General features: G+C 40.4%; 1 pseudogene; it reads left to right on the top strand.

The window, feature by feature from the left end:
- The first annotated feature begins 19,412 nt into the window (after nucleotides 1-19,412).
- On the top strand, nucleotides 19,413-20,541 carry LOC108542476 (TAR DNA-binding protein 43 pseudogene; annotated as a pseudogene).
- The last annotated feature ends 6,862 nt before the right edge of the window (nucleotides 20,542-27,403 follow it).

Below are 27,403 nucleotides of genomic sequence, written 5' to 3'. Positions count from 1 at the left end.
TAATAAAGACAAATGTACACTATGTTTATTGTGGCACTATTCACAATAGAAGATTTTGGGAACCAACCCAAATGTCCATTAATGATTATGACTGGATTAAAGAAAATTGTGCAGATAATTACACCATGGATAACTATGCAGTCATAAGAGAGGATGAGTTCATGTCCTTTGCAGGGACATGGATGAAACTGAAAACCATCATTCTGAGCAAACTATCACAAGGACAGAAAACCAAACACTGCATGTTCTCACTCATAGGTGGGAATTGAAAAATGAGAACAGCTGGACACAGGGTGGGGAACATCACACACAGGGGCCTGTTATGGGGTGGGGTGGGGGAGGGATAGCATTGGGAGAAATACCTAATGTAAATGACGGGTTGATGGGTGCAGCGGGCCAGCATGGCACATGTATACCTATGTAACGAGCCTGCACATCGTGCACATGTACCCTAGAACTTAAAATATAATAATAAAAAAGAATAAAAACCAAAAGAAACGACAATAGCAAAAAGAAGCCAGTTAAGCTGCCTACCTTTTCCACATTGACCCTGTATGCTAACTCTTGATGTAATTTCAGCACCAAAGAGCATACTTGTGTCATTTCAAGGATGTAGTAGAAATGAAATCATAAATGGTACCTTTGAGAACTGGCTTTTTTACTCAGCATAATTCTCTAGAGGTTCATCTAGTTATTACTAGATGAACAATAGCTTGCTCCTTTTTGTTGCTGAGTAGTAGTTCTTTAGTATGAATGCACCATATGTTTGTCTCTTCATCCATTGAAGGACATCCCCTCTGCTCCCCTCCCCTCCCCTCCCTTCTCCTCCCGTCAGCATAATTGTGTGAATTTATTTCTGGATTCTCTATTTTGTTCCATTGATCTATTTTCTATCCCTCCATTAAGACCACAGAGTCTTGATTAATGTAGCTACTTAATAAGTCTTAAAACAGGACTGATTCTTCCTGTTCTATTCTTTTTTTAAAATTACTTTAGCTATTCTAGTTCCTTTGCATTTTCATATAAAATTTAGACTGATCTTATGCTATTTATCTACCAAAAACCTTGCTGAATTCCAACCTGCATATCCATTTGTGGAGAAGCAATATATTTGCTATTTTGACTCTTCCAATCCTTGAACATTTTATGTCTCTTCATTTATTTATATCACTGATATCTTACATCAGCATTGTGTGGTTTTTAGTATACAAATCATGTACATGTCTTGTTAGATTTACACCTAAATAATTTTAAAAGCTTTTTTTTTTTTTTTTTTTTTTGAGGCGGAGTCTCGCTCTGTCGCCCGGACTGGAGTGCAGTGGCCGGATCTCAGCTCACTGCAAACTCCGCCTCCCAGGTTTGCGCCATTCTCCCACCTCAGCCTCCCGAGTAGCTGGGACTACAGGCGCCCGCCACCTCACCCGGCTAGTTTTTTGTATTTTTTTAGTAGAGACGGGGTTTCACTGTGTTAGCCAGGATGGTCTCGATCTCCTGACCTCGTGATCCGCCCGTCTCGGCCTCCCAAAGTGCTGGGATTACAGGCTTGAGCCACCGCGCCCGGCCTTTAAAAGCTATTGTAGACATATCATGTTTTTAATTTCAGTAACCATTACTAGTATATAGAAATATAATTAAATTTTTACATGTAGATCGTGTATCCTCCCACATTGCTAATTTCACTTATTAATTCTAGAAGATTTTTTTCTTTTGTAGAATTTGAAATTGTCTTTCTTCTGTAATAAGGACCATTTTATTTCTTCTTTTCAGATCTGTATGCATTTAATTTCCTTTTCTTGCCTTATTACACTGGCTTGAAATGCCAGTTTTATGTCAAATAAGAGTAGTAAAAGTAGACCCTTGCAATTTAACATTAAGTATAATGTTAGTTGTAAGTTTCTTTTGTAGATGCTCTTTATGAAGTTGAGTAAATTCCCCTCTATTTCTATTTTTCTGAGAGTTTTAATCATGAATGGGCATTGAATTTTGTCAAATATTGATTTATTTCATTGTGTTGTATTTTTTTCCCTTTGATTAATATAGCGGATTATGTCAAATTTATTACATTGAATGATTTTCAAATATGGAACCAGTCTTGCATCCCTGGAATAAATCTCATTTACTTCTCATGTATAATTCTCTTTTATATGTTGCTAAATTCTACTTGCTAATATTTTTTCTTAAATTTTTTTTGCATCTGTGTTCATGAGGGATATTGGTCTTCAGTTTTCTTACTCTGCACTGTCTTTGTCTGGTTTTGATATACAGAGTAATACTAGCTTCATAAAATGAACTGGGAATTCGTCTCTTCTAGATTTTGGAAGACATATAGAATAGGTGTTAATTCTTTAAATGTTTAGTAGAATTCTCCAGTAGAACCAACCATCTGGGACTGAAGAATTCTTGTTTGGTAATGTTTAAAATTATGAATTTAATTTCTTTAACATTTATAGGTCTATTTCAAATTATCTATTTCATATTGGATGGATTGTGGTAGTCTTCTCAAGGAAACTACTTCGAGAAAGGGTGAGCATCCCTCATCTGAAAATTTGTAATCTGAAATACCCCAAAATCTGAAACTTTTTGAGTACCAACTTGATACCGCAGTGAAAAATTTCATGTCTGACACCTTTGCTTTGTGATAGTTCAATGTATACAACTTTGTTTCATGCAAAAATTATTTAAAATGTTGTATAAAATTACCTTTAGGCTATGTGTATAAGGTTTATATAAAAATAAATAAATTTCGTGTTTAGTCTTGGGTCTCATCCCCAAGATATTTCATTATGTATATGCAAATCTTCCAAAATTGGAAAAAGAAAATCTGAAACCCAAATTTCTGGTCTCAAGTATTTCAGTTAAGGTATACTCAATCCATATTCCCTTATTATCTTTTGTTATGATTGGAGAGTTTTTAGTGATATCATTTGTTTCATTTCTGATACTGGTAATTTGTCTTCTCTCTCTTTTTCTTTGTTGATAATACTAGAGGTTTTTTTTTTGTTTGTTTGTTTTTCATACCCCAGTGGCACCTGGAACACCAGTGAGACAGAGCCCTTCACTTCCCTGGAAAGGAGGCTGAAGCCAGGGAGCCAAGCGGTCTGGCTCAGCGGGTCCCACCCCCATGGAGTCCAGCAATCTAAGATCCACTGGCTTGAAATTCTCGCTGCCAGCACAGCAGTCTGGGGTGGACCTGGGACCCTGGAGCTTGGTGTAGGGAGGGGCGTCCGCCATTGCTGAGACTTGAGTATGTGGTTTTACCCTTGCAGTGTAGAGGTTTGTCAATGTTCTTGATCTTTCCAAAGAAGCAGTTCTTTGTTCTGTTGATTTTCTATGTTGTTTTTCTGTTTTTAATTCCATTGACTTCTGCTTTTTATCATTTCCTTTCTTCCACCTGTTTTGGGTTTATTCTGTTCTTCTTTTATCAGGTCGATGAGATGGAATGTTACAGTATTGATTTGAGAATTTTCTGTTTATTCACTTATGCTTTTAGTGTTATAGATTTCCCTCTCATCACTGCTTTAGGTGTGCCACACAAATTTTGGCATGGTCTTTTTTCATTTTTATTCAGTCCAGTATATTTTGTGATTTCTTAATGCTTCTGACCTTTATGATTTCTGATGGGCAATCTACTGTCATTTGAATTATTTTTCTCCCATTGGTGAGGTGTCATTTTTTCCTAGCTGCTTTCAAGATTTTTTCTTTGTCTATAGTTTTCAGAAGTTTAATCTTTTAATGTGTCTTTTCGTGCATTTCTTTGGGTTTTGTCCTGTCTGGGCTTTCCCCAGCCTTTTGAATCTATCGACTTACATTTTCTCCCAAATTTGGGCAGTATTTACTCATTATGTCTTCGAGTACTTTTGAAAGTATAAATTATTACTTTTTAAAGTACTTAGAGAAATCTTATTTTTCTTCTCCTCCAGAACTGGCGTGACACAAATGTTAGATCTTTTGTTACAGTTCACCATGTCTTTCAGGCTCTTTTCATTTTATTTTTTAGTTTGTTTTCTCTCTGTTGTTTAGATTGGGTAATTTCTTTTATTTGTTTATTTATTTATTTATTTATTTATTGGTTTTGAGATGGAGTCTCGCGCTGTTGCCCAGGCTGGAGTGCAGTGGCGTGATATCTGCTCACTGCAACCTCTGCCTCCTGGGTTCAAGTGATTCTCCTGCCTCAGCTTCCCGAGCAGCTGGGATTACAGGTGCCTGCCACCATGCCTGACTAATTTTTTGTATTTTTAGTAGAGACAGGGTTTCACCATGTTGGTCAGGCTGGTCTCGAACTCCTGAGCCCATGGTCCACCCGCCTCGGCCTCCCAAAGTGCTGGGATTACAGACATGAGCCACTGTACCTGACCAGATTAGGTAATTTCTTTTGCTCTGTCTTCCAGTTCACTGATTCTTTCTTTTTCTCCATTCTACTATTGTACTCATTTTATTTCAGTTATTGTGTTTTCACATTATAAAGTTCCCCTTTGGTTCCTTTTTACATTTTCTATTTCTTTTCTGGGACTTTCTATTTTTCATTTGTTTCAAAAGTGTTTATACTGTTCATTGAATTGTTTTTATGATGGCTACTTTGATATCTTTGTCAGGTAATGTTTAACATCTCTGTCATCTCACCGTTGGCATTATTGTTAGTGTTTTTAATTCAGTTTAAGGTCTTATTTTTATTTTTCATTTTTTTATGCAATGAGCTCTTGTACTTTTACCTAGACTGGAGTGCAGTGGTACGATCATGGCTCACTGTAGCCTCAATCACCGGGGCTCAAGCTATCCTCTTGTGTCAGCCTCCCGAGTAGCTAGGACTGTAGGTGCATGCCCCCACACCTAATTTTTTTATTTCTATTTTTTGTAGAGATAGGTTCTTGCTATGTTGCTCAGGTCTTTGTGTTATGATGAGTGATTTTCAAATAAAATCTTAACCTTTTTATGTTTTCTAAATGAGACTCTGGATCTTATCTAAGCATTTTACTTTAACTATCTTTCTCTGTCAGGAAAAGGGGAGGGAATCCTGCCAGGTGGGGGTAGAAGTCAAAGTTTCCCACCAGCCTCATTTGACACCTGGGGAAAAGAGGTGCTTCACATTACTGCTGAAACTGTGGGACTTATGGTTCCCCCTGTGGTCCCTGTTGACACTGCAGTGGGGATGGCCTTATTGTTACTAGTTAATGGTGAAAGCCCCCACTATCCTCTGGGCCTCTTCTGATACCACTCCAGCAGGGATAGGGAGTGGTGCCTCATTACCACTGAATGGGGGTGGAACTACAGACTTTCAAATGATTTCCAGTGTTGCTATGAGGAGAGGGGATTTATAACCAGTCAGCAGGAATGGATGTCCTGGCTTGTTACTTGGCCTTCTCAAACAGCCCTCTGGTGGGGGTTTTGGGGCATCTAGCTATAGTGATGTGTGACTGAAAGTCTCAGCTCCTAAATCAGCCTTTGCAGGCACGAGTGAGGTTGGGACCACAGTCTTAACTGTGGTATTTCGCTCTTGTTGTCTAAAAGCTTTCTGGCTTGCTAGACTGTCTTTTTTCTATCTTTGGCTAGAGAGAGCAGGTTTTTTTGTGGCTTTTTTGTTTGTTTGAGCCCACTGGCATTCCAATATTATTGGTTGCTTCAGCTCTAAGTCTGGGATATATGAGGCTAAAAGAAAATTTAGGAAACTCATCTCCATTTCTTTTCCCATGTCCAGAAATCTCTTGTTGGTCTGTCTTCTCTCTACCTTTCAGTGTCTTCTTATATTTGTTTTATGTGTAATGCTCAGGGTTTTAAAGTTGTGTTTAACAGGACAAACAGGAAAAATATATCTACTCTATTTTCCCGGAAGCAGAAATTCAACACACTCCATTTTAAGATGAGGAAACTAAGACCTTGGGTAAGGATCTGCAGCTACTAGTGGCATAACAGAATTACTACTTTTTCAGCACTTCATTCAGTGCTCTCACCATTGTAACAGTGAAATTTGGCTGTCTTGTTGATACTGAAAGGATGTGTACCTATGATGATGTAACAAGAGACAGTGTCATAAGAACACTTTAGGGGCTGCCACTGACTCCCAGCAACTTTTTTTCTTTACTCTGTGAAGCAATGTCATTCATCTGGGGTAATACCCAAGGTTCGTTGCCTGACACCAAGGAAATCAAGGACATGGACACACCATAGTGAGCTCAAGAGTGGAAGTTTAATAGGCAAAAGAAAGAGAAGAACTCTCTGTGCAGAGCAGGGTCCTGGAGAAAAATGGGTTGCCAGTTCCCGGATGAAATGCATGTAGCTTTATAGATGAGCTTGAGGAGGCAGTGTCTAATTTACATAGAGCCCAAAAGATTAGTCAGACCAGGTGTGCCATTTACATAGCACGTAAAGAAGCTGGCTGCTCCACCCTAATCTTTTATTATGCAGGTGGGTTCTCTGCCTGGTTGGTGCTGTGTTGCCTGTTCCTTACTGTACAGGTGGTTGACAAAAGGAAAGATGGAGCCTCCATATTGAACATGCCTGGCCCCCAGGTAGCCTTTTCCTATTGACACAGCTGCTGCCATTCACTTGTGCAAGCTTCCAGCTTGCTTATCTGTGTCTGCAGCTCAATTTTACAGCTGTTCTTTGTTAGAAAAGAAAATATTTGGAGGCTGCTTTTTGTTCAAAGGGAAGCCTTACCGAGGACTCTCTTACCCTAACTGCCTAAATAATTTCTTTTTACTTCGTGTATCATCTGTACTCTTTAAGAACCTCTGCAAAATTTCAGCAGCCTCACCATGTTGCGTGTCTCCAATGATGGGTCCAGAGTTTCCATATATGAGCAGTTTGGAGGCAGGAATGTGAATTTAAGGGAGGGCTGTGGACTTATAGCTATAGCCTAGCAAATGTTCTGTTTTTACTTAATTATATATTTATAAGAGGTAGAATGGGAGATGGCTGATGGAAATAGGAAGTGTTAAATTGCCTCGTCATCCAACCACCTGCCTTATGTATTTTTAAAATTTTATTTTATTATGGTGAGAACACTTAATATGAAATCACCCTCTTAAATTTTTAAGATGTATAATACAGTATTGTTGACTATAAGTACAATGTTATGCAGCAGATTTCTAAAAATTCATCTTGCTTAACTGAAACGTTGTTTGTTGATTACTAATTTTCCATTCCCCCCTTCCCCTAGTCCCTGGAAACCACTGTTATATTCTTTGATTCTATGAATTTAACTATTTTAGATACCTCATATAAGTGGAATCATGCAGTATTTGTTTTTCTGTGCCCGAAATATTTCACTTAACATAACGTCTTCCAGGTTCATTGATGTTGTTGCAAGTGACAGGATATCCTTCTTTTTAAAGGCCAAATAATACTCCATTATATGTATACACCACATTTTCTTTATCCATTCAGACAGATTTGTTTTCACATCTTGTCTGTTGTAAATAGTGTGTCAATTAACATGGAAGTCCTAATATATCTTTGAGATCCTGATTTCAGTTATTTGGGACAAATGTTTCAATGTGAAATTGCTGGATGATATGATAAATGTATTTTTAATTTTTTGAGGGAAATCCATAGTGTTTTCCATTGCAGCTGTAGCATTCTGCATTCCCAACAACAGTATGCAAGGGTTTCAACTTCTCTACATCCTTACCAACTCTTCTACATTTTCCAATCTATATGGAACTACAAAAGACTAATCAATCTTGAGAAAGACTGAAAGAAAAACTAAATCAATCTTGAGAAAGAGGAACCAAGTTGGAGTCTTCACACTTTCTGATTTTAAATATATTACAAAGCTAAAGTAATCAAAACAGTATAGTACTAATGTAAAAGCAGACATATAAACCAATGAAACAAAATAGAGACTCCAGAAATAAATCCATACATATATGGTCAACTCTTCTTTGAAAAGGGTACCAAGAAGACACAGTAGGGAAAGAATAGTCTCTTTGAGACTAGTACATGATGTGGGAAAACAAGATACCTGCATGCAAAACAATGAAATAAGACCTTTATTTTATGCCATCCACAAAAATCAATGGAAATGGATTAAAGACTTAAGTGTAAGACCCGAAGCTATAAAACTCCTAGAAGGACACATAGGAGAAAAGCTTCTTGATATTGGTCTCAGCAATGCTTTCATGGAAACTATAGGCTGAATGTTTGTATTCCCAAATTTGTATGTTGAGACTTAATACCCCCATGTGAGAGTATTTGGAGATGGGGCCTTTGGGAGGTGATTAGGTCATAAAGATGGAGCTCTCCTGATTGGGAATAGTGCCCCTATGAAAGAGACCAGAAAGAGGTCTTACCCCCGTTGGTGAAGTGGAACACATGGAAGTAACAGTGGAAGATGGCCATGTACGAGGAAGTGGGCTCTACTAGATATTGAATCTGCTGGTGCCTTGATGTAAGACTTCCCAATCTCCAGAACTGTTGGAAATAAACTACTGTAGTTTATAAGTGACTCAGACTGTAGGTTTGTTTATTTGTTTTTTGTTCGTTTTTGTTTGTTTGTTTGTTTTGAGACAGAATCTTGCTCTGTCACCAGGCTGGAGTGCAGTGGTGCCGTCTCTGCTTACTGCAACCTCTGCCTCCTGTGTTCAAGCAATTCTCCTGCCTCAGCCTCCCTAGTAGCTGGGACTACAGGCACACACCACCATGCCAAGCTAATTTTTGTATTTTTAGTAGAGACGGGGTTTCACAATGTTGGCCAGGATGGTCTTGATCTCTTGACCTCATGATCCACCTGCCTCGGCCTCCCAAAGTGCTGGGATTACAGGCACAAGCCACCATGCCCAGCTTGTGGTATTTTGTTATAGCAGTCCGAGCAGACTAAGACAATAGATAGGAGACCAAAAAGCAAAGGTAACAAAAACAAAAATAAACAAGTAGGACTATGTGGAACTAAAAAGCTTCTGCAAAGCAAAGGAGTCAACAGAGTGAAAAGCCAACTGATAGAATGGGAGAAAATAATTGCAAACCATGTATCTGACAAGGGGCTAATCTCCAAAATATTAAGAAACTCCTACAACTTAGTACCAAAGAAACTAATAACATGATTAAGAAGTTGGTTAAGGACTTGAATAGACATTTCTCCAAAGAGTACATACAAATGTCCAAAAGGCGTATGAAAAAATGCTCCTCATCACTAATCAAGAAGTGCAAATCAAAACCTCAGTGAGATATCACTTGTTTTGTTTTAAGCTATAATTATAACAATATGCTGATATGATAGCCTTTGTTAGTTTTAATTAATTAAAGAGGAAGATGGGATATTTAGTTTAACATAAATTGGAGCTTATGTTTGACATCTGAAGATTAAAGAACACCTTAATGAGTAAATTTGCTTATTTTGCCCCTACTGTTGGCATCAGGTACACATCTATATCCACATAAAAGCAGAATCTGTCACTTCTGAGTTCCGCTTATCCTTGCATAAGTCTCAAGTATCAAAATTGATTTTTTAAAATGTTAATTTGAAAAACAGCAGAGGTAAGATTGAAGGATGCTTGCTCTTAGAAAAGGATTATTTATTAAGGGAAAGACTTGTCTTTTGAAAATTATTATCATAATTATCACTAAGAACCCAATTCTATATTTCTTACTAAGGCAAAATCCCTATTAGGCTAACGCGAGAAGGATGTTGATTCTAGTGGGGTATCTGTCTGAGTGGGGCTAAGTAATCAGCTTTGAAATGTCACTCAGAGGGAATTAGCAGTGCAGAGGCTATTTTCTGGCAGATCTCAATACATTTTTTTTTAATTGTCAAGGATTTGACATTGGCCTTGCATAGGTTATTATTCTGTATAACCCCAGAAGCAATATTTAGGTCTCGAAAAATTATATCAGAACAAGGAAAATAGCATTGAAGTCCAAGGAACTACATCAACTCATTGCCTATGTTGAGAGTCATTGAATCATGTCCTCTTAAAGTCATTTGGTCCCAGCCCACACTGGTGAGTAATTCTCTTCTGCAGTCACCTTGCTATGATGTTTTTCCATCTCATGCCAGGAAAATTGGAGACCTGTAATGACAGCCCATTTCAGTCTCTGTGTGCTGACTTCCTCTGTGTGCTTGTAGGCCTTGACTCTATTCCTTAGGGCCATGCAAAGGTTTTGTGAGTAAATAATGAGAATGCAGTTTAGCTTAAGTCATTTAAAAACATTAAAAACCTTAATACAATAGGCACTTGACATTTTGAAAGGTTACATGACAAAACTTTTAATATTCTCCAGACATGAAAATATTGCTATAGAACATAATTTCTTCCCTAAAGTGTATCAAGTTCTCAAGTAGCAAACTACAGCCACCCACCACTGAGTTTCCAGATGCTAAGAAGTTGACTAGTTTTATTCACTCCCTAAGAATTTGGTAAAACACTTTATCGCTGTAATTGCCACAGCTTCTTCATTTCTTCATTCCTTTACTCATTCTACAGAAATGTTTGAAGGCCTATTGTGTGACAGCTACTGTACTAAGCCCTGGGTACTTTAGGGAATAAAACAAATTTAATCCTTGCCCTTAGAGTGTTAACAGTCTAGAAAGAGTATCAAAACAAGAACAGAATAGACAAGTAAATAAATATAAATTATGCTAAGTGCATTAAAGGAAACAAACACATAATACATGATGTTACATATTGCAGAGGAAGACCTCTATTTTTATTTATTTATTTAGAGATGAGGGTCTCACTATATTGTCCAGGCTAGAGTGCAGTGGCTATTCACAGGCACAGTCATCACGTGATATAGCTCAGATCTCCCGGACTCAAGGAATCCTACTGCCTCTGCCTCCTGAGTAGCTGGACTACAGGCATGTGCCACTGTAATGCCTAAGGTTCTTGCCTAGCCACGCCAAAGAATTGGTGTGGTGGTTGATCGTGGCGAGTGATAGAGACACGGACTGAGGAGAGTGGGGCTGAGGGAAGAGGGCCTGAGTATGGGGGCAATTGTGGGCCTCTGTCATTTGGGCAAAGCTTGCAGGTTTGGCACAGGGCAGTATTGTCACAAAGGGCAAAGAAAGCCTGTACATAAGGAACTTCACTCCATTTACCTTCCTGTTTACAGAAAAGATCAGTTGTAGAATGGTGTTATAATTAATACTTCCCTCAGGGGGCAAGATTCTCCATTTTGTAAGGGGTACTGTGGCCAGGCATTGGTACAGAAGAAAATCAGCTACTTCTTTTTAAGGTTTCAGGGTTGAATTTGTCCCAGTTATTCAGGATACATCTTAAGGGAGTGTCTGGTTTTGAAGGTGTGGTGCCCATCCGGAATTTTAAACACAGGGATGCCCGCAGCCCTGGTTAGTCCTGGGACTCATCTTCCCTTAGGGCATCCCCTAAGGGTCTGGCCCAATTGTGCTCAAAGCTCATGGCCACTTTTCCTGAGCTCTCTATCTACTGGATTTAACCATGCTTACCGGCGGGATGGAAACTTCCCTTACCCCTGCCGTGCGCCCATTGACCACTAAATGGGGCACAAGGACTGTTGGATTTATTGTGGTCCTTCTGCCAATGCATCCTACCTGTTCCAGGGTGGCAAGGCCTGGGTCGGGGGCACCACTGATGCTTGCATGCTAAGGCCCAATTTTCGTGGGCCTGGCCATAAAACTGTTTTCAAGGAGAAATCTCTGAATTAGCAACAGGAGGCTTAGTAAGCTTAAAGGGGGTGGTGGATGTCCTTTAGGCCAGAGCCAAGAGAACAGCTGCTGTACTTTAGCCTTCTGTCCCCACTTGCCATCAAAGGAGTAAGTCCCTCTCTCAAGGCGGTACCAGCATCCTGTGTCCCAACTGACTGTATTTTCTCCCATCCAATACCAATTATTGAATGGTTGAAACAACAACTCAATGGCTCTAAGACCTGTGCCTATGTACCACAGATTGTACTTGAGAGGCGCCAAGGAAGGGGAAAGTTTATCTGGGGAGCAATGGAGGAAATGCCCTAAGGCTTCTATCCACATGAAAATTACAGACCTCTTTAAATTGTCCTGATGTGGGGAACCATACACTATGGTGGGAAACTGGCCCTTCAAAATAGCCATCAAATGGCGACATCTGCCTAAACCCTGGAGGGAACTATGAACAAGGATCTTCTGGGCACCACCCCAAGAATTTAAGTCTTCTAAATAGGGAATCTTGATCCTGCCTAGCAGGAATAAGCTTGCTTGTGAGATGAAGAAAGAAGTCTAACTGCTGGACATTAGGACCCAGGAGGCAGGAGTCAGAAGATGTGGCTGTCTTATGCTTAGCAGCACGTGCAGGGGGAGCCTCTGGCAGGGCCATGGTCTCAACCAGGATATCTGGGAGACTGAGACATCTGCTGAGCACTCCTGGGTGTACTTCGGGACCACCACAGAGAGCAAAAGAGTTGTAACTGTTTCCAGGCCAACCGACGGTCCCAACCCCAAAGGGTCGGGGGTTGTTAGAGAGCCATTTTCCAGACAGCCTGACACCTGTGTCTTTAGTCAGGTGGCTGCACTAATCGCCTTTAAGTGGCCAACAGGTGCCCTGTTTAGCCTCTGAATTCTAAGGAAGGACAGGACAGAATAGCAAGTGGAAGAGTTCTGATCATACTCGCCACAGGATGATCTAGATGCCTTTCCTGGAGACTCCTGGCTGGCTTGCCAAAATGTAACACCTAAGGTTCTTGCCTAGCCTCACCAAAGAATTGGTGTGGCAGCTGACTGAGGTGAATGATAGAGACAAGGACCGACAGAGAGAAAAGTTGTAGACTTTATTGAGCAGAATGAAAGTACAAAGCTTCCACAGCGTGGAAGGGGTCCTGAACAGGTAGCCAGAGTTAGATTATACAATTGCCTTTTAAACTCTTTAAGGTGGGAAATACATGTGGTGGGAAGATATTACCAGAGGTAGAAACAAAGACAACCATTTGTGACATGTCTTAGATCTTGAGGAAAACCGGAATTGCAACTTAGGTTTTATCTATTTTATGACCTTGCAGCAGCATGGCAAAGGAGACAGCATCTTACAGGACTTTACAAAGTATGTTCACAAGGAATTGGGATTGGGAGTATAGATAAGGTCCACTGGTCACAGCAAAATGGGCAGTTAACGTTCCTTTTACTTTAGTTTCGGGGAGGGGGAAGGGAGAGAGGGAGAGAAGGACACAGGGAAACTTAACAGCAAAATTTTCACTGTTTATAGCTTTCTTGGGGAAGAAAACACATGCACAAATCCTGGTGTTAGGAATAGTTTAAGCATCTATCTTCAATATTATCCATCCAGGACCAAAGTAAATCCTAATGCAGAAAATGAGTGAGTTTCACAGCTTTCTGAGCCCCTACTCGACCCAGGAAGCCCAGCTGGCCCTTTCTCTCACCACTGCACTGGGCTGTAGAGGAAGGCAATAGAGGAACAGTATATGTAAAGTTCCTGAGAATGGAAAAAGCATGGGGCATTTGAGGATTGAAAGAGGTCAGTGTGGCTGCAGAGTAGTGAGAAAGGGGAAGGGGCCAGGAGATTGTTGAGTAATTGAGTTTTGTCAGACAGGAAAGAGCCAACTCATGTGGGGGTCATTGTAGACCGTGGTAAGGAGTTTGGATTTTATTCTTATGCAGTAGGAAGCCAGTGAATGGATTTTAATAGAAAAGTGACATGTTTACAGATCAGATCAAACTCATGGCAATCCAGAGTAGCCATTTTGCAGTAGGGTATAGAATTTGCTTGTTAAGTCGAAGGAAAGGCAGCCAGTAGCAATCTGTGACATAAGAAGATGACTGTAGTTGTTGTGGAGAAAACTAGTTGCTGGAGTTATGTCAGTACCCAGTAGAGAAGCCTGCAAAATAGTCAATGTGAGATGGTGGCTTAGACTAGAGTGGCAGTGGGGGAAATGAAGAACAGTGGAAGGATTCGATGTACATTTTCAATGTAGAAATGACAGAGATACTGTGTTGATATGGTGTAACCAGAATGAGTGTCATTGCTGAAGTGGAGGAATTTGGGGAGATAGGAGTGGTGGGCTGCCTTGACTATGTGGTTTGGGACTGCCTTGTTGCTTTTGAGATGCTGGGAGACATCTGAGGAGGTAGCTAATAGGAACCTGCAAACCCAAACTCTGAGGAGAGGTTTTGGGTGTAAATTTGGTATTTGAGAGCATATAAATGGAATTTAAAGTCATGGGAACTGAAGAGATCCCCTAGAAAGAGGGCAATAAGGAAGAAAAGAGAGCTCAGGACTATATCCTAGGGAAAGGCAACAATTAGATGTCAAAAGGAGATGGGATCCACAAGGAGTGTTTGGCAAAGAGATAGAAGGAAACCCAAGAAAGGATGGTGTCAATTAAGGAAAGAGTTAAGGGGAGAAGGGAAGAAAGATAAAGTGTCTACTGTATTGAATGCTGGTAAGGAAGAGGCTGATTCCTGATTTCAAAGAGCATAAACATCAAATCAAATTTAGAAGTATTTATCATACTTATTTCATGTGTATTTCACCTACTATCGTGTTTCTCCTGCAGGAGTGATGACTACTATATGATTCATGAGCACTGTCAAATCTCATACTTAACAAAAATACTTTAATCTTTTTTTCTTTACAAATTTTGATTCTCCCTGAATTCCCTGGATAATTTCCTCAATTCTCTTCATTTTGCTAACATATGCAGAATCTATAATTTTCAAAAGTCTCCACTTTTCAAATGCAAAACTATTTTAGATGCAGTTTATTGTCTTTTGAAAATTATCCATGTTCATTTAAAAACAGATTAGCTCTTCACCTTCAATGTATTTGAATTGTCACGTTACAGGAGACTTGGAATATTAAGCTTATCAGAAAGTTAGGACAAGTTTTCCCTAGAGGGTGGAGAGTAGTTTTAAATTCAAAGTGGAAAAAAGTTCCATATCTTAAAATAGAAGCAAATTTTTTCTCTGTTTCACATTCTCTCAAGATATCCGCAATCCTTTTTAAACTCTCTATTTATTATTAAATACAAGCAATTTAGCTCCTTTGTAAGGTTATGCAAATAACTCATCCAGAATTAGCATTTAACATGCATTTCTTATATCCACACAAATGTTTTGTATAAAGTTGTTTTAAAAGATTCAAATCTTTATAATTAGGAAGGGAAAATATATTAATAGGAATAAAGGGATACTCTGCTAATCTCCCATATGTAAATTAGCTTATAATTTCCATCATTTACTTTAGAAGTAACAGAACAATGGAACTTTTATTCTTCAATATTGCTGTCTCCTTCTCCAGCCAGAAAGTCTGTGCCTATACATGTATATCTAAAGAAAAATAACTAGGAATGTTAAATATTTTAGTTTTGTGGGAGAGAGATGGTTGGGTAACTTGTGAGTGGGATTGAAGTTGATACTCTGTGTTTCGGCAGCCTAAGGGATAAAATGCAATGTAGACCCTCTTGGGTTCTCGTTTCAACTGCTTGCATTTCCTTTTGTTCTTTGTTATTGGGACTGGATTCACTCCTGCCTACCTGGAACCTTCCTCCACAGCTTCTCACTCCTTCCGCAATCTTTACATAGAGGACATTCTCGTAGAATGTATGACAAAACTGGTCATTTCCTTGAAGTGCTTTCTCTTTGCTTTAGTCTTTAGCTTGGTCTTTGGAAAAGAAGATCATGCAAACTGCAGATAGACATTGGTTAACAGCATAGGCTAGGTTCTTCCATCTCACTTGTCTTCTGGAGCTTGGCTTGTATCTTCCAAGATGCCAGAAATCAAGTGCACTGTCCTGGGAGTTTGGTATAAGTAGGTAAACTGGAAGTAGGATTATGAAGGATTCAAAACCAAGTCAGACAAAGAACTGTTGAAAGGATTAAGTTGTTGACCCTGGAAGTGGAAAGGGTATCTCTGAAGAGACTTTAAACAGAAATTAGGGGCTGAGGCCAGGCACGGTGGCTCACTCCTGTAATCCCAGCACTTTGGGATACCAAAGCGGGTGGATCACTTGAGATCCGGAGTTTGAGAACAGCCTGGCCAACATGGTGAAAACTTGTCTCTACTGAAAATACAAAATTAGCCGGGCATGGTGGTGGGACCTGTATCCCAGCTATTTGGGAGGCTGAGGCAGGAGAATCACTTGAATCTGGGAAGGGGAGGTTGCAGTGAGCCGAGATAGTACCACTTGACTCCAGCCTGGACAACAGAGTAAGACTCTGTCTCAAAAAAATAAAATAAAATAAATAGAATGTGGGTTTAAATATGTGCCTTGTGGTTGCCAAGTGGTAGAACTAGGAAAATGGGTGGAACGTATAAGGGATGCATGTTTCTCCTTCAACAAACATTGAAGAAACTGCCAGGTATCAGTTAGAGCTCTGGGAAACTAGATTCAAGATGGAAATGAGCATTTATTCAATTAAAGGAAGTTACTGTCCAGTGGGAAAGACATGCAAGCAAACAATTATAAGAGATCATGATAAATGCAAACAATATGTATTGTGTTCGGTGAGAGAATAGAGGAGGGCAGCCTATACCTGCATTGGGGGCAGATCTGCTTGGACTATCTGCTTGCGGGTGCCAAGGGCAGCTCCTCCATCCTCACTGATTCCACTTCATTCAAAATTCCATTATCTTTCATCTGAGTTTCTGCAACTGTCTCAAGCTAGTCTTCCTGACTTCAGCTTTGCTGCTTCAATTCTTTCATCCACATTGCAGACAAAGTAGTATTTCCAAAAGGAAAACTGATTCCCCCACTAAAAGCCTTCAATAACTTTTGATTACCACAAAAACAAAATCCAAATGCCTAAGGGCCCCTGCTTCAATCTCTAACCTTTTCTTGCCCCCCACATTTAAGCTCTATTTACAAAGAACTACTTGCCACTTTCCTAAGTCACCATTTCTTCCTAACTCCTGGGCTTCTGCACGTGTAGCTCTTTGCCTGAAACTCGCTGCCCTCAAAATCCACACATGTAGAGGTACAAAAAGAAAGCATGTGTACATGCGCACACATACTGTGTGTACATTCACATGCACCCACCCCCACACACTTCCCATTTCTACCCTTGCCTTACTAACTCGTTCTTTCTTCCTCTGGTCCACAACACCCTAAGACTCAGTACTATTCCTCCTTGTGGGTACACTCCTGTGTAGCACCCTCTGTGCGTGCCTAATCAACTAACTCATCACACTGTATTGTACTTGGCTGTTTACTTTTCCATCTTTTTTTTTTTTTTTTTTTTGATACGGAGTCTCACTTTGCTGCCCAGGCTGGAGTGCAGTGGCATGATCTCGGCTCATTGCAGCCACCGCCTCCTGGGTTCAAGCGATTCTCTTGCCTCAGCCTCCTGTAGCTGGAATTACAGGCGTGTGCCACCATAACCGGTTAATTTTGTATTTTTAGTACAGACGGGGTTTCACCGTGTTGACCAAACTAGTCTTGAACTCCTGACCTCAGGAGTTCTGCCTGCCTTGGTATCCCAAAGTGCTGGGATTATAGGAGTGAGCCCCACGCCCAACCCCATCTTTTTACTGGAGGAAAATCTGCTTGAGTGTGAGGACCACATCTTATTCCTCATTATATTCCCAGTGGCTACCATAGTTCCAAGTACATCATAGAATGTGACTATATATTTGTTTAATAGATGAGTAAATGAATAAACTTTTGAAGAATGCTATCCAAAATGTGAGAATGTTCTCACATTTTGGATAGTATACAAATATATGTTACACATCTCAGTTGAGTGACTGTTCTAAAAACTTTGGAAGGTTCTTCAAACCAAAAAACTATGATTATATAAATCTGTCTTAGATCATTTTTAGAAAGAGGTAATAAATAAGTAAATAATCCATGAACTATTACTTACCTATGGGTAGTGTGATGGTTAATTATATGTTGACTTGACTGGGGTACGGGATACTCAGATATCTGGTTAAACATGATTTCTTGGCATGTCTGTGAGGGTGTTTCTGGAGGAAATCAGCATTGGAATTGGTGGACTAAGCAAAGCAGGTTGTTCTTCACAACGTGAGTGGGCATTGTCTAACCTCTTGAGGGCCCAAATAGAACAAAAAGGTGAAGTGAGGTTGAATTCTTTCTCTGTACCTGACTACTTAAGCTGAGGCATTGATCTTCTCCTGCCCTTAAACTAGGACTTACCCCATTAATGCTCCCAGTTCTTAGGCCTTTGGGCTCACAGTGGGATTGATATCACCAGCTTTCCTGGGTCTTTAGCTTGTAGGTAGCAGAGGGCATGAAGAAACTGAGGCCCAGAGGTGTGAAATGAGATGAGTCACAGATAGGCTTTAAATTCTTACCCCAGTACTTTCTACCACAGTCCACCATTGCACAAATAAGACTGCTTGGATTATCTGGAATTTCACTCCCCATCTTATTTCTAATTATTTTAGACCAGATTTTCCCTGAGAGAATGAGTTCCTAATGGGAACCCAACACTGGTTAGAGCAAGTCTGTTCTGTCAAGGACTCTAAGAGACTCTTTCCTTCTGGCATCTTTCTTCTAGACTCAGTTAACCAAGAGAAGGAACTCAAGGTGTACATTTGTCTTGAAAGCGAGGCCTTACAGCATCAACTAAGAGAAAGCACTAAGAGTAAGTCTAAGGCTGACTTTCTTTGCTCAGGCTCTCAGGGTGGCAGTTTTTCTGGATCCACCTGGATTCCTCATGTTGCTGTTGCCAGGCACATCCACGCCAACCTCCAGGTGTCTCCTTTCCACCAAAAAGGTGATGCTATTTAGACAGGACTTTCCTCAGGAATGCCATGATTATTGTGAAGTCTGTATAATTTCACCTTTTGTCAGTTATGAGACAGGAGGAGGCCTCCATCAGATGATAAGGGTGCCTGAGTTACTTTCTCAGCCTTACAGGCAGCTCCATAAGTGACCATCCCGCTCCTCTCTGTTGGTTCTGTAAAAAGAACTCAGATTATGTCAATTAACAAGACATTTATGGTGAAAAAAACATATGGGAATGAGGAGAGTGAGTGCCTCAGGGTATTAGAAAAAGGCCTACCTCAAGGCCTCACAGAGAAGGTTTGTATTCTGGTATTTTGTGATTAACATGACTTAACTTCTCTCTCCTGTTTCTGAGGAATTTCTTTCTACATGTGTGTTTTATGCTTTATGACTATGGCATTATTAGAGTGTCTGCTCATTTGTAACCTTTACTGCCTAATGGCCTCCGCAAATGGCCTTCTCTGCGAGTCCTTTCACCTTCAACCCCTCTGCTAATTGCTCAACTCTGTTTTTTATTTCACTTCCAAATTCCTGAGAGAAAAATCTCATTGCCCTGCCTAATCAACATCATCCCTTGCTAGACAAAGCTGTTCTGTCAAACCACCTAATAAACCTCTGGATAGCCTGTATATTGGCTGGCCTTTTATCACTTGGTCTAGGAAATGTGTACATAAAATGTTATATAAAATGCTTCAAAGTGGGGGCAAAACGGTCGCTGCCTTGGTGTCCCTGTTGGGCTTCCCAGCAGTGGCCTACCAGAAAAGTAAAAGATGTCTGAATATATTCGGGTAACCAAAGATGAGAACGGTTGAGCCCGTTGAAATACCATCAGAAGACGATGGGACAGTGCTGCTGTCCACGGTTACAGCCCAGTTTCCAGGGGCATGTGGGTTTCGCGACAGGAATCCAGTGTCTCAATGTATGAGAGGTGTCTGGCTGGTGGAAGGAATTCTTCATGCCCCCGATGCTGGCTGGGGAAATCTGGTGTATGCTGTCAACTATCCTAAAGATAAAAAAAGAAAAATGGATGAGATAGATGCTTCATCAGCAGTGAACGTGAAAGAGCAGTCCAGAAAACATCCAATGTAATAGTGTTGGGTCTCCCATGGACAACAACTGAGCAGGACCTGAAAGAATATTTTAGTACCTTTGGAGAAGCTCTTATGGTGCAGATCAAGAAAGATACTAAGACTGGTCATTCAAAGGGGTTTGGCTTCGTTTGTTTTATGGAATATGAAACATAGGTGAAAGTAATGTCACAGCAGCATATGATAGATGAACAATGGTGTGACTGTAAACTTCCCAATTCTAAGCAAAGCCCAGATAAGCCTTTGAGAAGCAGAAAAGTGTTTGTGGGGCACTGAACAGAGGACATGAATGCGGATGAGCTGTGGCAGTTCTGTCAGTACGGGGAAGTGGTGGATGTCTTCATCCTCAAGCCGTTCAGGGTCTGTGCCTTTGTTACATTTGCAGATGATCAGGTTCTACCGTCTTTGTGTGGAGAGAGGACTTGATCATTAAAGGAATCAGCATTCATATATCCAATGCCAAACCTAAGCACAATAGTAATAGAAAGAAAGAAGTGGAAGATTTGGTTGTAATCCAGGTGGCTTTGGAAATCAGGGTGGATTTGGTAATAGTAGAGGGGGTGGAGCTGGTTTGGGAAACAATCAAGGTAGTAATATCGGTGGTGGGATAAACTTTGGTGCATTCAACGTTAATCCAACCATAATGGCTACAGCCCAGGCAGTGCTACAGAGCAGTTGGGGTATGATGGGCATGTTAGCCAGCCAGCAGAACCAGTCAGGCCCATCGGGTAATAACCAAAGCCAAAGCAACATGCAGAGGGAGCCAAACCAGGCCTTCGGTTCTGGAAATAACTCCTATAGTGGTTTCTAATTCTGGGCAGCAATTGGGGTTGGGGAATAGCATGCAAATGCAGCATCGGGGCAGCTTGGTGTTTAATGGAGGGCTTTGGCTCAAGCATCGGAATTCAAGTCTTGCTGGCACTGGGATGTAGGCGCAGTGGGGTTGTGTGTTGGTTAGTGATAGAATGGTGGGAAATTCAAATTTTCTCAAACTCATTGCATAAGTATATATGTAAAATACATGTGTCTAAGAATTTTTCAAAATTGGTGTGTTGTACGAGTGTGGGAGTATAGTCAGCAATACACGAGCATTGATACTCTCCTAATGTAAACGACAAGTTAATCGCGGGTACAGCACACCAACAGGCCATGGGTACTACACGTATATACAAAAACCTGCATGTTTGTGCACACTGTACCCTAAGAAGGCTTGAAGCGTGACTAGGTCTAAACTAATAAGTATATATATATATATATATGAAGAGCTAAAGGAAATGTATAAGTTTTGTTACATGAGCTGGGCAAGGTGGCTCACACCTGTAATCCCAGAACTTTTGCTGAGGCAGGTGGATCACGAGGTCAGGAGTTCAAGACCAGCCTGGCCAAGATGGTGAAACCTCGTCTCTACTAAAAATACAAAAATTAATTGGGTGCAGTGGCAGACGCCTGTAATCCCAGCTACTCGGTAGGCTGAGGCAGGAGAAGTGCTTGAACGTGGGGGGCGGAGGTTGCAGTGAGCCAAGATTGTGCCACCGCACTCCAGTCTGGGTGACAGAGTGAGATTCCATCTCAAAAAATAAAAAATATATATAAATAAATAAAAATAAGTTTTGTTACATGAAAGGTTGAAATATTGAGTGGTTGAAAGTGAACTGCTATTTGCCTTATTGGTAAATTAACACACAATTGATATCAAAGTGTTTCTCCTGTAATATTTTATCCCTGGACTTGTCAAATGAATTCTTTGCATGTTCAAAATGGAAACCATGGACTAGAACTACATTCTTTACTCCTTGTTTTAATTTGAACCCCACCATATGGATTTTTTCCCTTAAGAAAATCTCCTTTTGGGAGATCATGGTGTCACAGTGTTTGGTTCTTTTGTTTTGTTTTTTAACACTTGTCTCCCCTCATAAACAAAAGCACAATATGAAGCCTTCATTTAATCTCTGCAGTTCATTTCATTTCAAATGTTTATGGAACAAGCACTTCATTGAAAGTAGTGCTGTAAATATTCTGCCATAGGAATACTTCTGTCTACATGCTTTCTCATTCAAGAATTCGTCATTATGCATCACAGGCCATGTCTTTGATGATGAGTTTTATCTGCTGTTCTTTGTTTCATGGAGCCATATCAATGCTATGAATGCAAGGCTGTGATATGGGACCAGAAGCCTGTTTGAACTTTTGAAACCTTGTGTGAGATTGATGGTGGTGCTGAGGCACGAAAGGCTAGTATGAGTGAGAAAAGGAGAGAGCGTGTGCAAAGACTTGGTGGTCCCTATGGATATTTTTTAACTTGGTGAGCCAAGTCTCTCTCAATCCTGTTGCTTTGGTGAGAGAGTGTGCAGAGAGCAATTACAGCAAATAATGTGCAAATGTTTTTTGCATTCAAAGGACATCCACATCTGTTGGAAGACTTTAAGTGAGTTTTTGTTCTTAGATAACCTGTATTAGTTGAATGTGTTAAGTGAAACGATACTTGTACTCCCCCTACCCCTTTGTCAACTGCTGCGAATGCTGTATATTGTGTGTTCTCTTCTGTTACTGATATGTAAGTGTGGTAATGTGAACTGAAGCTGATGAGCTGAGAACATGGACTGAGCTTGTAATGTACTTTGCAGGAGTACTTGGAAGCTGAGTTCACAGTGAACTCAGGTGTCTCAAAGAAGGGTGGAAGTTCTAATGTCTGTTAGCTACCCATAAGAATGTTGTTTGCTGTGGTTCTGTGTCCTGTGCTTGGATGCTTTTTATAAGAGTTGTCAGTGTTGGAAATTCTTAAATAAAACTGATTTAAATAAAACAAAACAAAACAAAAACGCTTAAGAGGCTGTCTAAATTTGCTTTCCTTGACCAGTGGCTATGGATGGGGGATTCCTAGGAGAGTCCATAAACTTTGGCCTAACTGACTCCGTACCCCAGAAAGAAGTTGGAATATGGTGATGCTATTTCCTCTCTTCTTGTGAGACTTCACTGTCAGCACCTCACGTTCATGCATGAAATGAAGTGACTCCATAGCTTTCAGGCAAATAATAAACCAGGCTGCTCTTTCTGATTTCCCCAGAAGATTCCAGATCCCTGTTGAAAGAAACATTGGTAGCCTAAAGATGGAGAGCAACTTTAGATTCCTGTGTGATCAAATTTATTCCATACGGTAATTTAGACAACAGAGAAAACTGGACTGTGGGCCCCTTTGAACCAAACCTTAAATGCACTTTGAAATGTGATTTAGTTTCAGAAAAAGTGATTATTGGCTAAAAATCCAACCTTGTGATAATTTGGATATTGTGAATGATGCAACTGTGCTTTGGCCGTCTTTATGGACGGAGGTGCTGCTGAGTTATGGATGATTCATTCCTCACTGTACAAAGCATTTGGCATCACTAAATGAAGTTTAAATTGGACAGACACTATACATTACACATGGAAAAAATTTGCATTTTAACATCTCCAGAATGCTATTAAATATCTCGGAAAGATCCATAAAGGAAAGTGTGTCCTAGAGCTTGAAATAGAAAGTGATTGGAAAAGGTAGAAATAGAGTTCCTATTTTTCAGAAAGGAGCCATATCATCCCATAAATCTTTGAAAAGAAGTTTTCTTGGGCTCTGCTCTAAGCATTGAAATGCTTCCCAGGAGCACCTTGACCTTAAATTAACATTTATAGAGTTTAGCTGACATCAAGCTTTGCAGTTTAATGGAAGGCTTAAAGTTGAAGAAGGTAAGTAGTCTAAATTGGTAGTATATATTAAGTCCTGAATAAGGATGCATTTCTACAACTACCACCATTTTCATTTATTTCCCCCTCTAGAACAATAATAACAATTGGTAAAATATATGAAATGCATTTTCATTCATGAATAATGCATTTTTATATGTTAACCTCATGGAAACAGGAGCAGTTCAACAGTAACAGCAGCATTAATGCTGTCGTCTTAAGAAAGGGTATATAGGTGGCAATGTTTGCACTATATGGCCTTGATAATGTTGTTTTCTGTAGAACCTGTGATTTAAATGTGGGTTGTAAGAAATATTAACCAAGTGTTAAAATAATAAAGCAGCACCTTTAAACAGGAAGAAAATAAGAAAATATACAGTGTTGCCTACAGATTCTATTACAGATCAAATGAAAATGAGGTAAGTTCCATTCTGCTTAAACCAGGAGTGTATTGTAAGTAGAATATGAATGTCTGAGGAGTAATATATAAAGCATGAAGATGGTTTTTTAATACTGCTAATGAGTTGCCCCTTGGTTGTATTACAGATAAAAACAGGTTTCCAATATACATACACATTTCTACGCTGCATAAAGCCTGATTTATAAACGTTCAGCATTAGCGCACAAAGGAAAAGTCCATTTCTCCAGGTGTTTAGTCTGTCAGAATGACAGTGACTTGGCCTCTAGGAAAGATGTTTTCAAAACAGGAGTCAACTAGGAGAGTTAGTTCTGCTCTCATATCTAGGCAAAAAGGATCCAACTCTGGGCCCTGGGTTGGGCTGGGAGCAGGGTAGCAGGGACCCGATCCTGTCCTCCTCTTCCCATGTGTGTTGGAGCAACTTCCTCAAAAGTTTCTAAGTCCTCCTTACGTGGCTGAGACTAGCCAGAGCAGCAGTGCCATCCCAGCAGGATGCCCTGAGCTGGACCAACACCTGTGGGGGCCCTGGACCCCATCGCTACCCATTAGGGTACTCTCCAATCCTCTCCCCCCAGGCCCAAAGTGTGAAGTCACCCAGATTCCCTTAGGAATCCCAGTACTCGAATCTGTGGGGCTGTCCTAGGGTCCTGTAGCCAGTTGCCAGTTCCCAGAGGACAGCTTGGTGAGCAAGTGATTCTTGCTGGAGGTTCAGTATTTCTTTTGCTGGATTGCATGAGATGAACCATCAGAATGGGGCTAACAAGCTGATTTGGGGTGACTCAAACTGTTTATGGAGACAGTAGCTCTTTGAAAATATATTAACAGTCTGGGCGTGATGGCTCATGCCTGTAATCCCAACACACTGGGAGGCTGAGGTAGGCAGATCACTTAAGGTCAGGAGTTTGAAACCAGCCTGGCCAACATGGTGAAACCTCTTCTCTAGTAAACATACCAAAATTTAGCCGGGCACAGTGTTGCACACCTGTAATCCCAGCTACTCAGGAGGCTGAGGCACAAAAATTGCTTGAACCTGGCAGGGTGGAGGTTTCAGTGAGGCGAGATCACATCACTGCACTCCAGTCTGGGCAAGAGAGCAAAACTCCGTCTCAAAAAGTAATAATAATAAATAAAAATATGTTTACCTTTCTCCTTCTACCCCAAGGTAAGGGTGGCCCTGTAGTTAGTTACAGTAAGCAATAAAGATTATAATCTAGGCAGATTAAAGTAAGACAAGAAAGTTTCCCTTTCTTCAAAGTTGATGACATACGTATCACTTATATAAGAGCCAGGAAATAAATTAGTTTTTTATTAGTGGAATGTCTGTGAAAATGAGGTGCTTCATAAGTAAAAGAAGGCTGGGTGTGGTGACTCATGCCTATAATCCCAGCACTTTGGGAGGCTGAAGCAGGAGAATTGCTTGAGTTCAGGAGTTTGAGACCAGCCTGGGCAACATAGTGAGAGCTTTGTACAAAAAATAAGCAAAATTAGCTGATTGTGGTAGTGTGCACCTATAGTCCCAGCTACTAGGGAGGCTGAGGCAGGAGGATCACTTAAGCCTGGGAGGTCAAGGCTGCAGTGAGCCGAGACTGTGCCACTGCACTCCAGCCTGGGCAACAGAATGAGGTCCTCTCTCAAAAACAAAATCAAAAGCAGCAGCAGCAGCAGCAGCATGAGGAGGAGGAGGAGGAGCAAGAAGAAGAAAAAGACAAGGAAGAGGAGAAGGAGGACAGGAAGGAAGGAAGGAGGAAGAAGAAGAAAGAAAGAAAAATAAAATATAAACTAGGACATATTGACAGGTACTTCCTTATGAAAACATTTATTGTAGCAGAGAAGGCCAAATATCTTTTCTAGAAGACTTCCTTGCTTAAACTCCATTTTGGACCTATTGGACTCCTCTTGGACACTGCCTCATACCATTTTAATCTTGCTTCCTGTTGTAGTTGCAGCTACTATAAACAAGCTTGCACAAGCTTTGGCCCATTTTATGCTGAAAGCACTGCTTCTCTCATAACCTGCCCTGTGCTCTTCATGCTGTGGTATGGGACCTCTATGACTCTGGAAGTGGGTGCCAATGGGCAGTGCTAAACCCCCAAAAGAGATCCAAGAGACATCCTAGAGCCAATGGATAAATACTTTTCCCCATGATCCTTTGGGAGGACTATCTATTTGGCCACCCAAGGTACCAGCATGGTAGAGCCCCAGCAAACTCACAGAGGTGACCAACTCAAGAATGTATCCTTGATTTGGCTTTTCCTTCTGCCTCGTTTCATAATCCTGAATCCTTCACTCCTCTTCCCTGGGATTCCTTTCCAAAATAAACTACATGTACAAAAGCCTGAATCTCAGGCTTTGTTTTCCCAGGGGGAAGTCAGGCTAAGACAGCAGACTCATACCACAGGTCACAGTAATCATTCCCCTGATTTCAAATGGCGTCTCCATGAATTATCTATCACTTAAGCATGTCTCAGTGCATCACAAAGAGCCCTCCATATGTACATGTAATTATAAAGTTTATCACGCCGCAGTAAAGACACACATGATTATCCCATCACTTCCTGCTAAAGACTATAAAGCAGGGCCCATATCTCACGTTCCCTTGGTTTTTCCCTATTAGCATCCAGGATGTTGTTCCAAATTCACTGGATAATTCATGGTGTTGTGCCACTGGTAACCTGCAGACAGTGGCTGTATCAATATCTCTATTAACTGTAGATCTCACGCAATACAATCACATGAGTGAGGGCAAGGAAAATATTTTCCTCTAACATGAATACTATGAACAACAAGGTATATATAAGATATGTAACTGGCTTTATAAGGATACAGACATTCATTTATCTTCTCCTTACCTACCAAATGTCATTGAAATTGGCATAAAATCACTAACTGCTGTGTTTGTGTAGAATAAAATGATTGTCAGAAGATTCAGAAATTGTCATCATTCCTAAGATTCTGTTTTTTAGGGAAAACATTCACAGTTATGCAGAGTATAATTTCGATGACTGAAGCCAGGCTGCCAAAATAGTCAAGTTTCTTTAAGATTTAAGAACATCCAGGATCCACAGAAAAAATTGAGACGTATTTGTTTAAAATGAACAGGCAAATCAAAAGTTATACACAGGCATACAGATATACTCTCACATGATCAACTAGGCCTGTAAGATTTGCAGGTAGCAATTTTCCACAGTCCCAAAGGAAGAGTGGGATGATTAAATGTTTCTCTTGGACAGGTTTCATTGCTCTTAAAAAAGAGAAAGCTCTAGATAACATCTGGTAGTGATACATTATTGAAATACATTCTGGACAGTTCTTCTTTTGGTCAAACAGCTGGAATCCTTTTATTTTTTTAAATAACATTTTGATCTGCTTAATCTTCAACTTCCTCCAGTTTGGAAAAAAAGAAAGCATGAATGGCAAAGAAATGTGCCCTCTTTATAATTACCTATTCTGTTCCAGGCATACAATGCAAAGTTCTACACATGTTATTCATTCCTAGCACAGTCACAGAGAAACACATAACTGATAAGTTGTATATGAA

The sequence above is a fragment of the Rhinopithecus bieti genome, unplaced genomic scaffold, assembly GCF_001698545.2.
Source record: "Rhinopithecus bieti isolate Rb0 unplaced genomic scaffold, ASM169854v2 scaffold_21155, whole genome shotgun sequence".
Taxonomy (NCBI): domain Eukaryota; kingdom Metazoa; phylum Chordata; class Mammalia; order Primates; family Cercopithecidae; genus Rhinopithecus; species Rhinopithecus bieti.
Note: the sequence above shows the minus strand (reverse complement) of the source record. Positions and strands in the feature narration are given on the sequence as shown.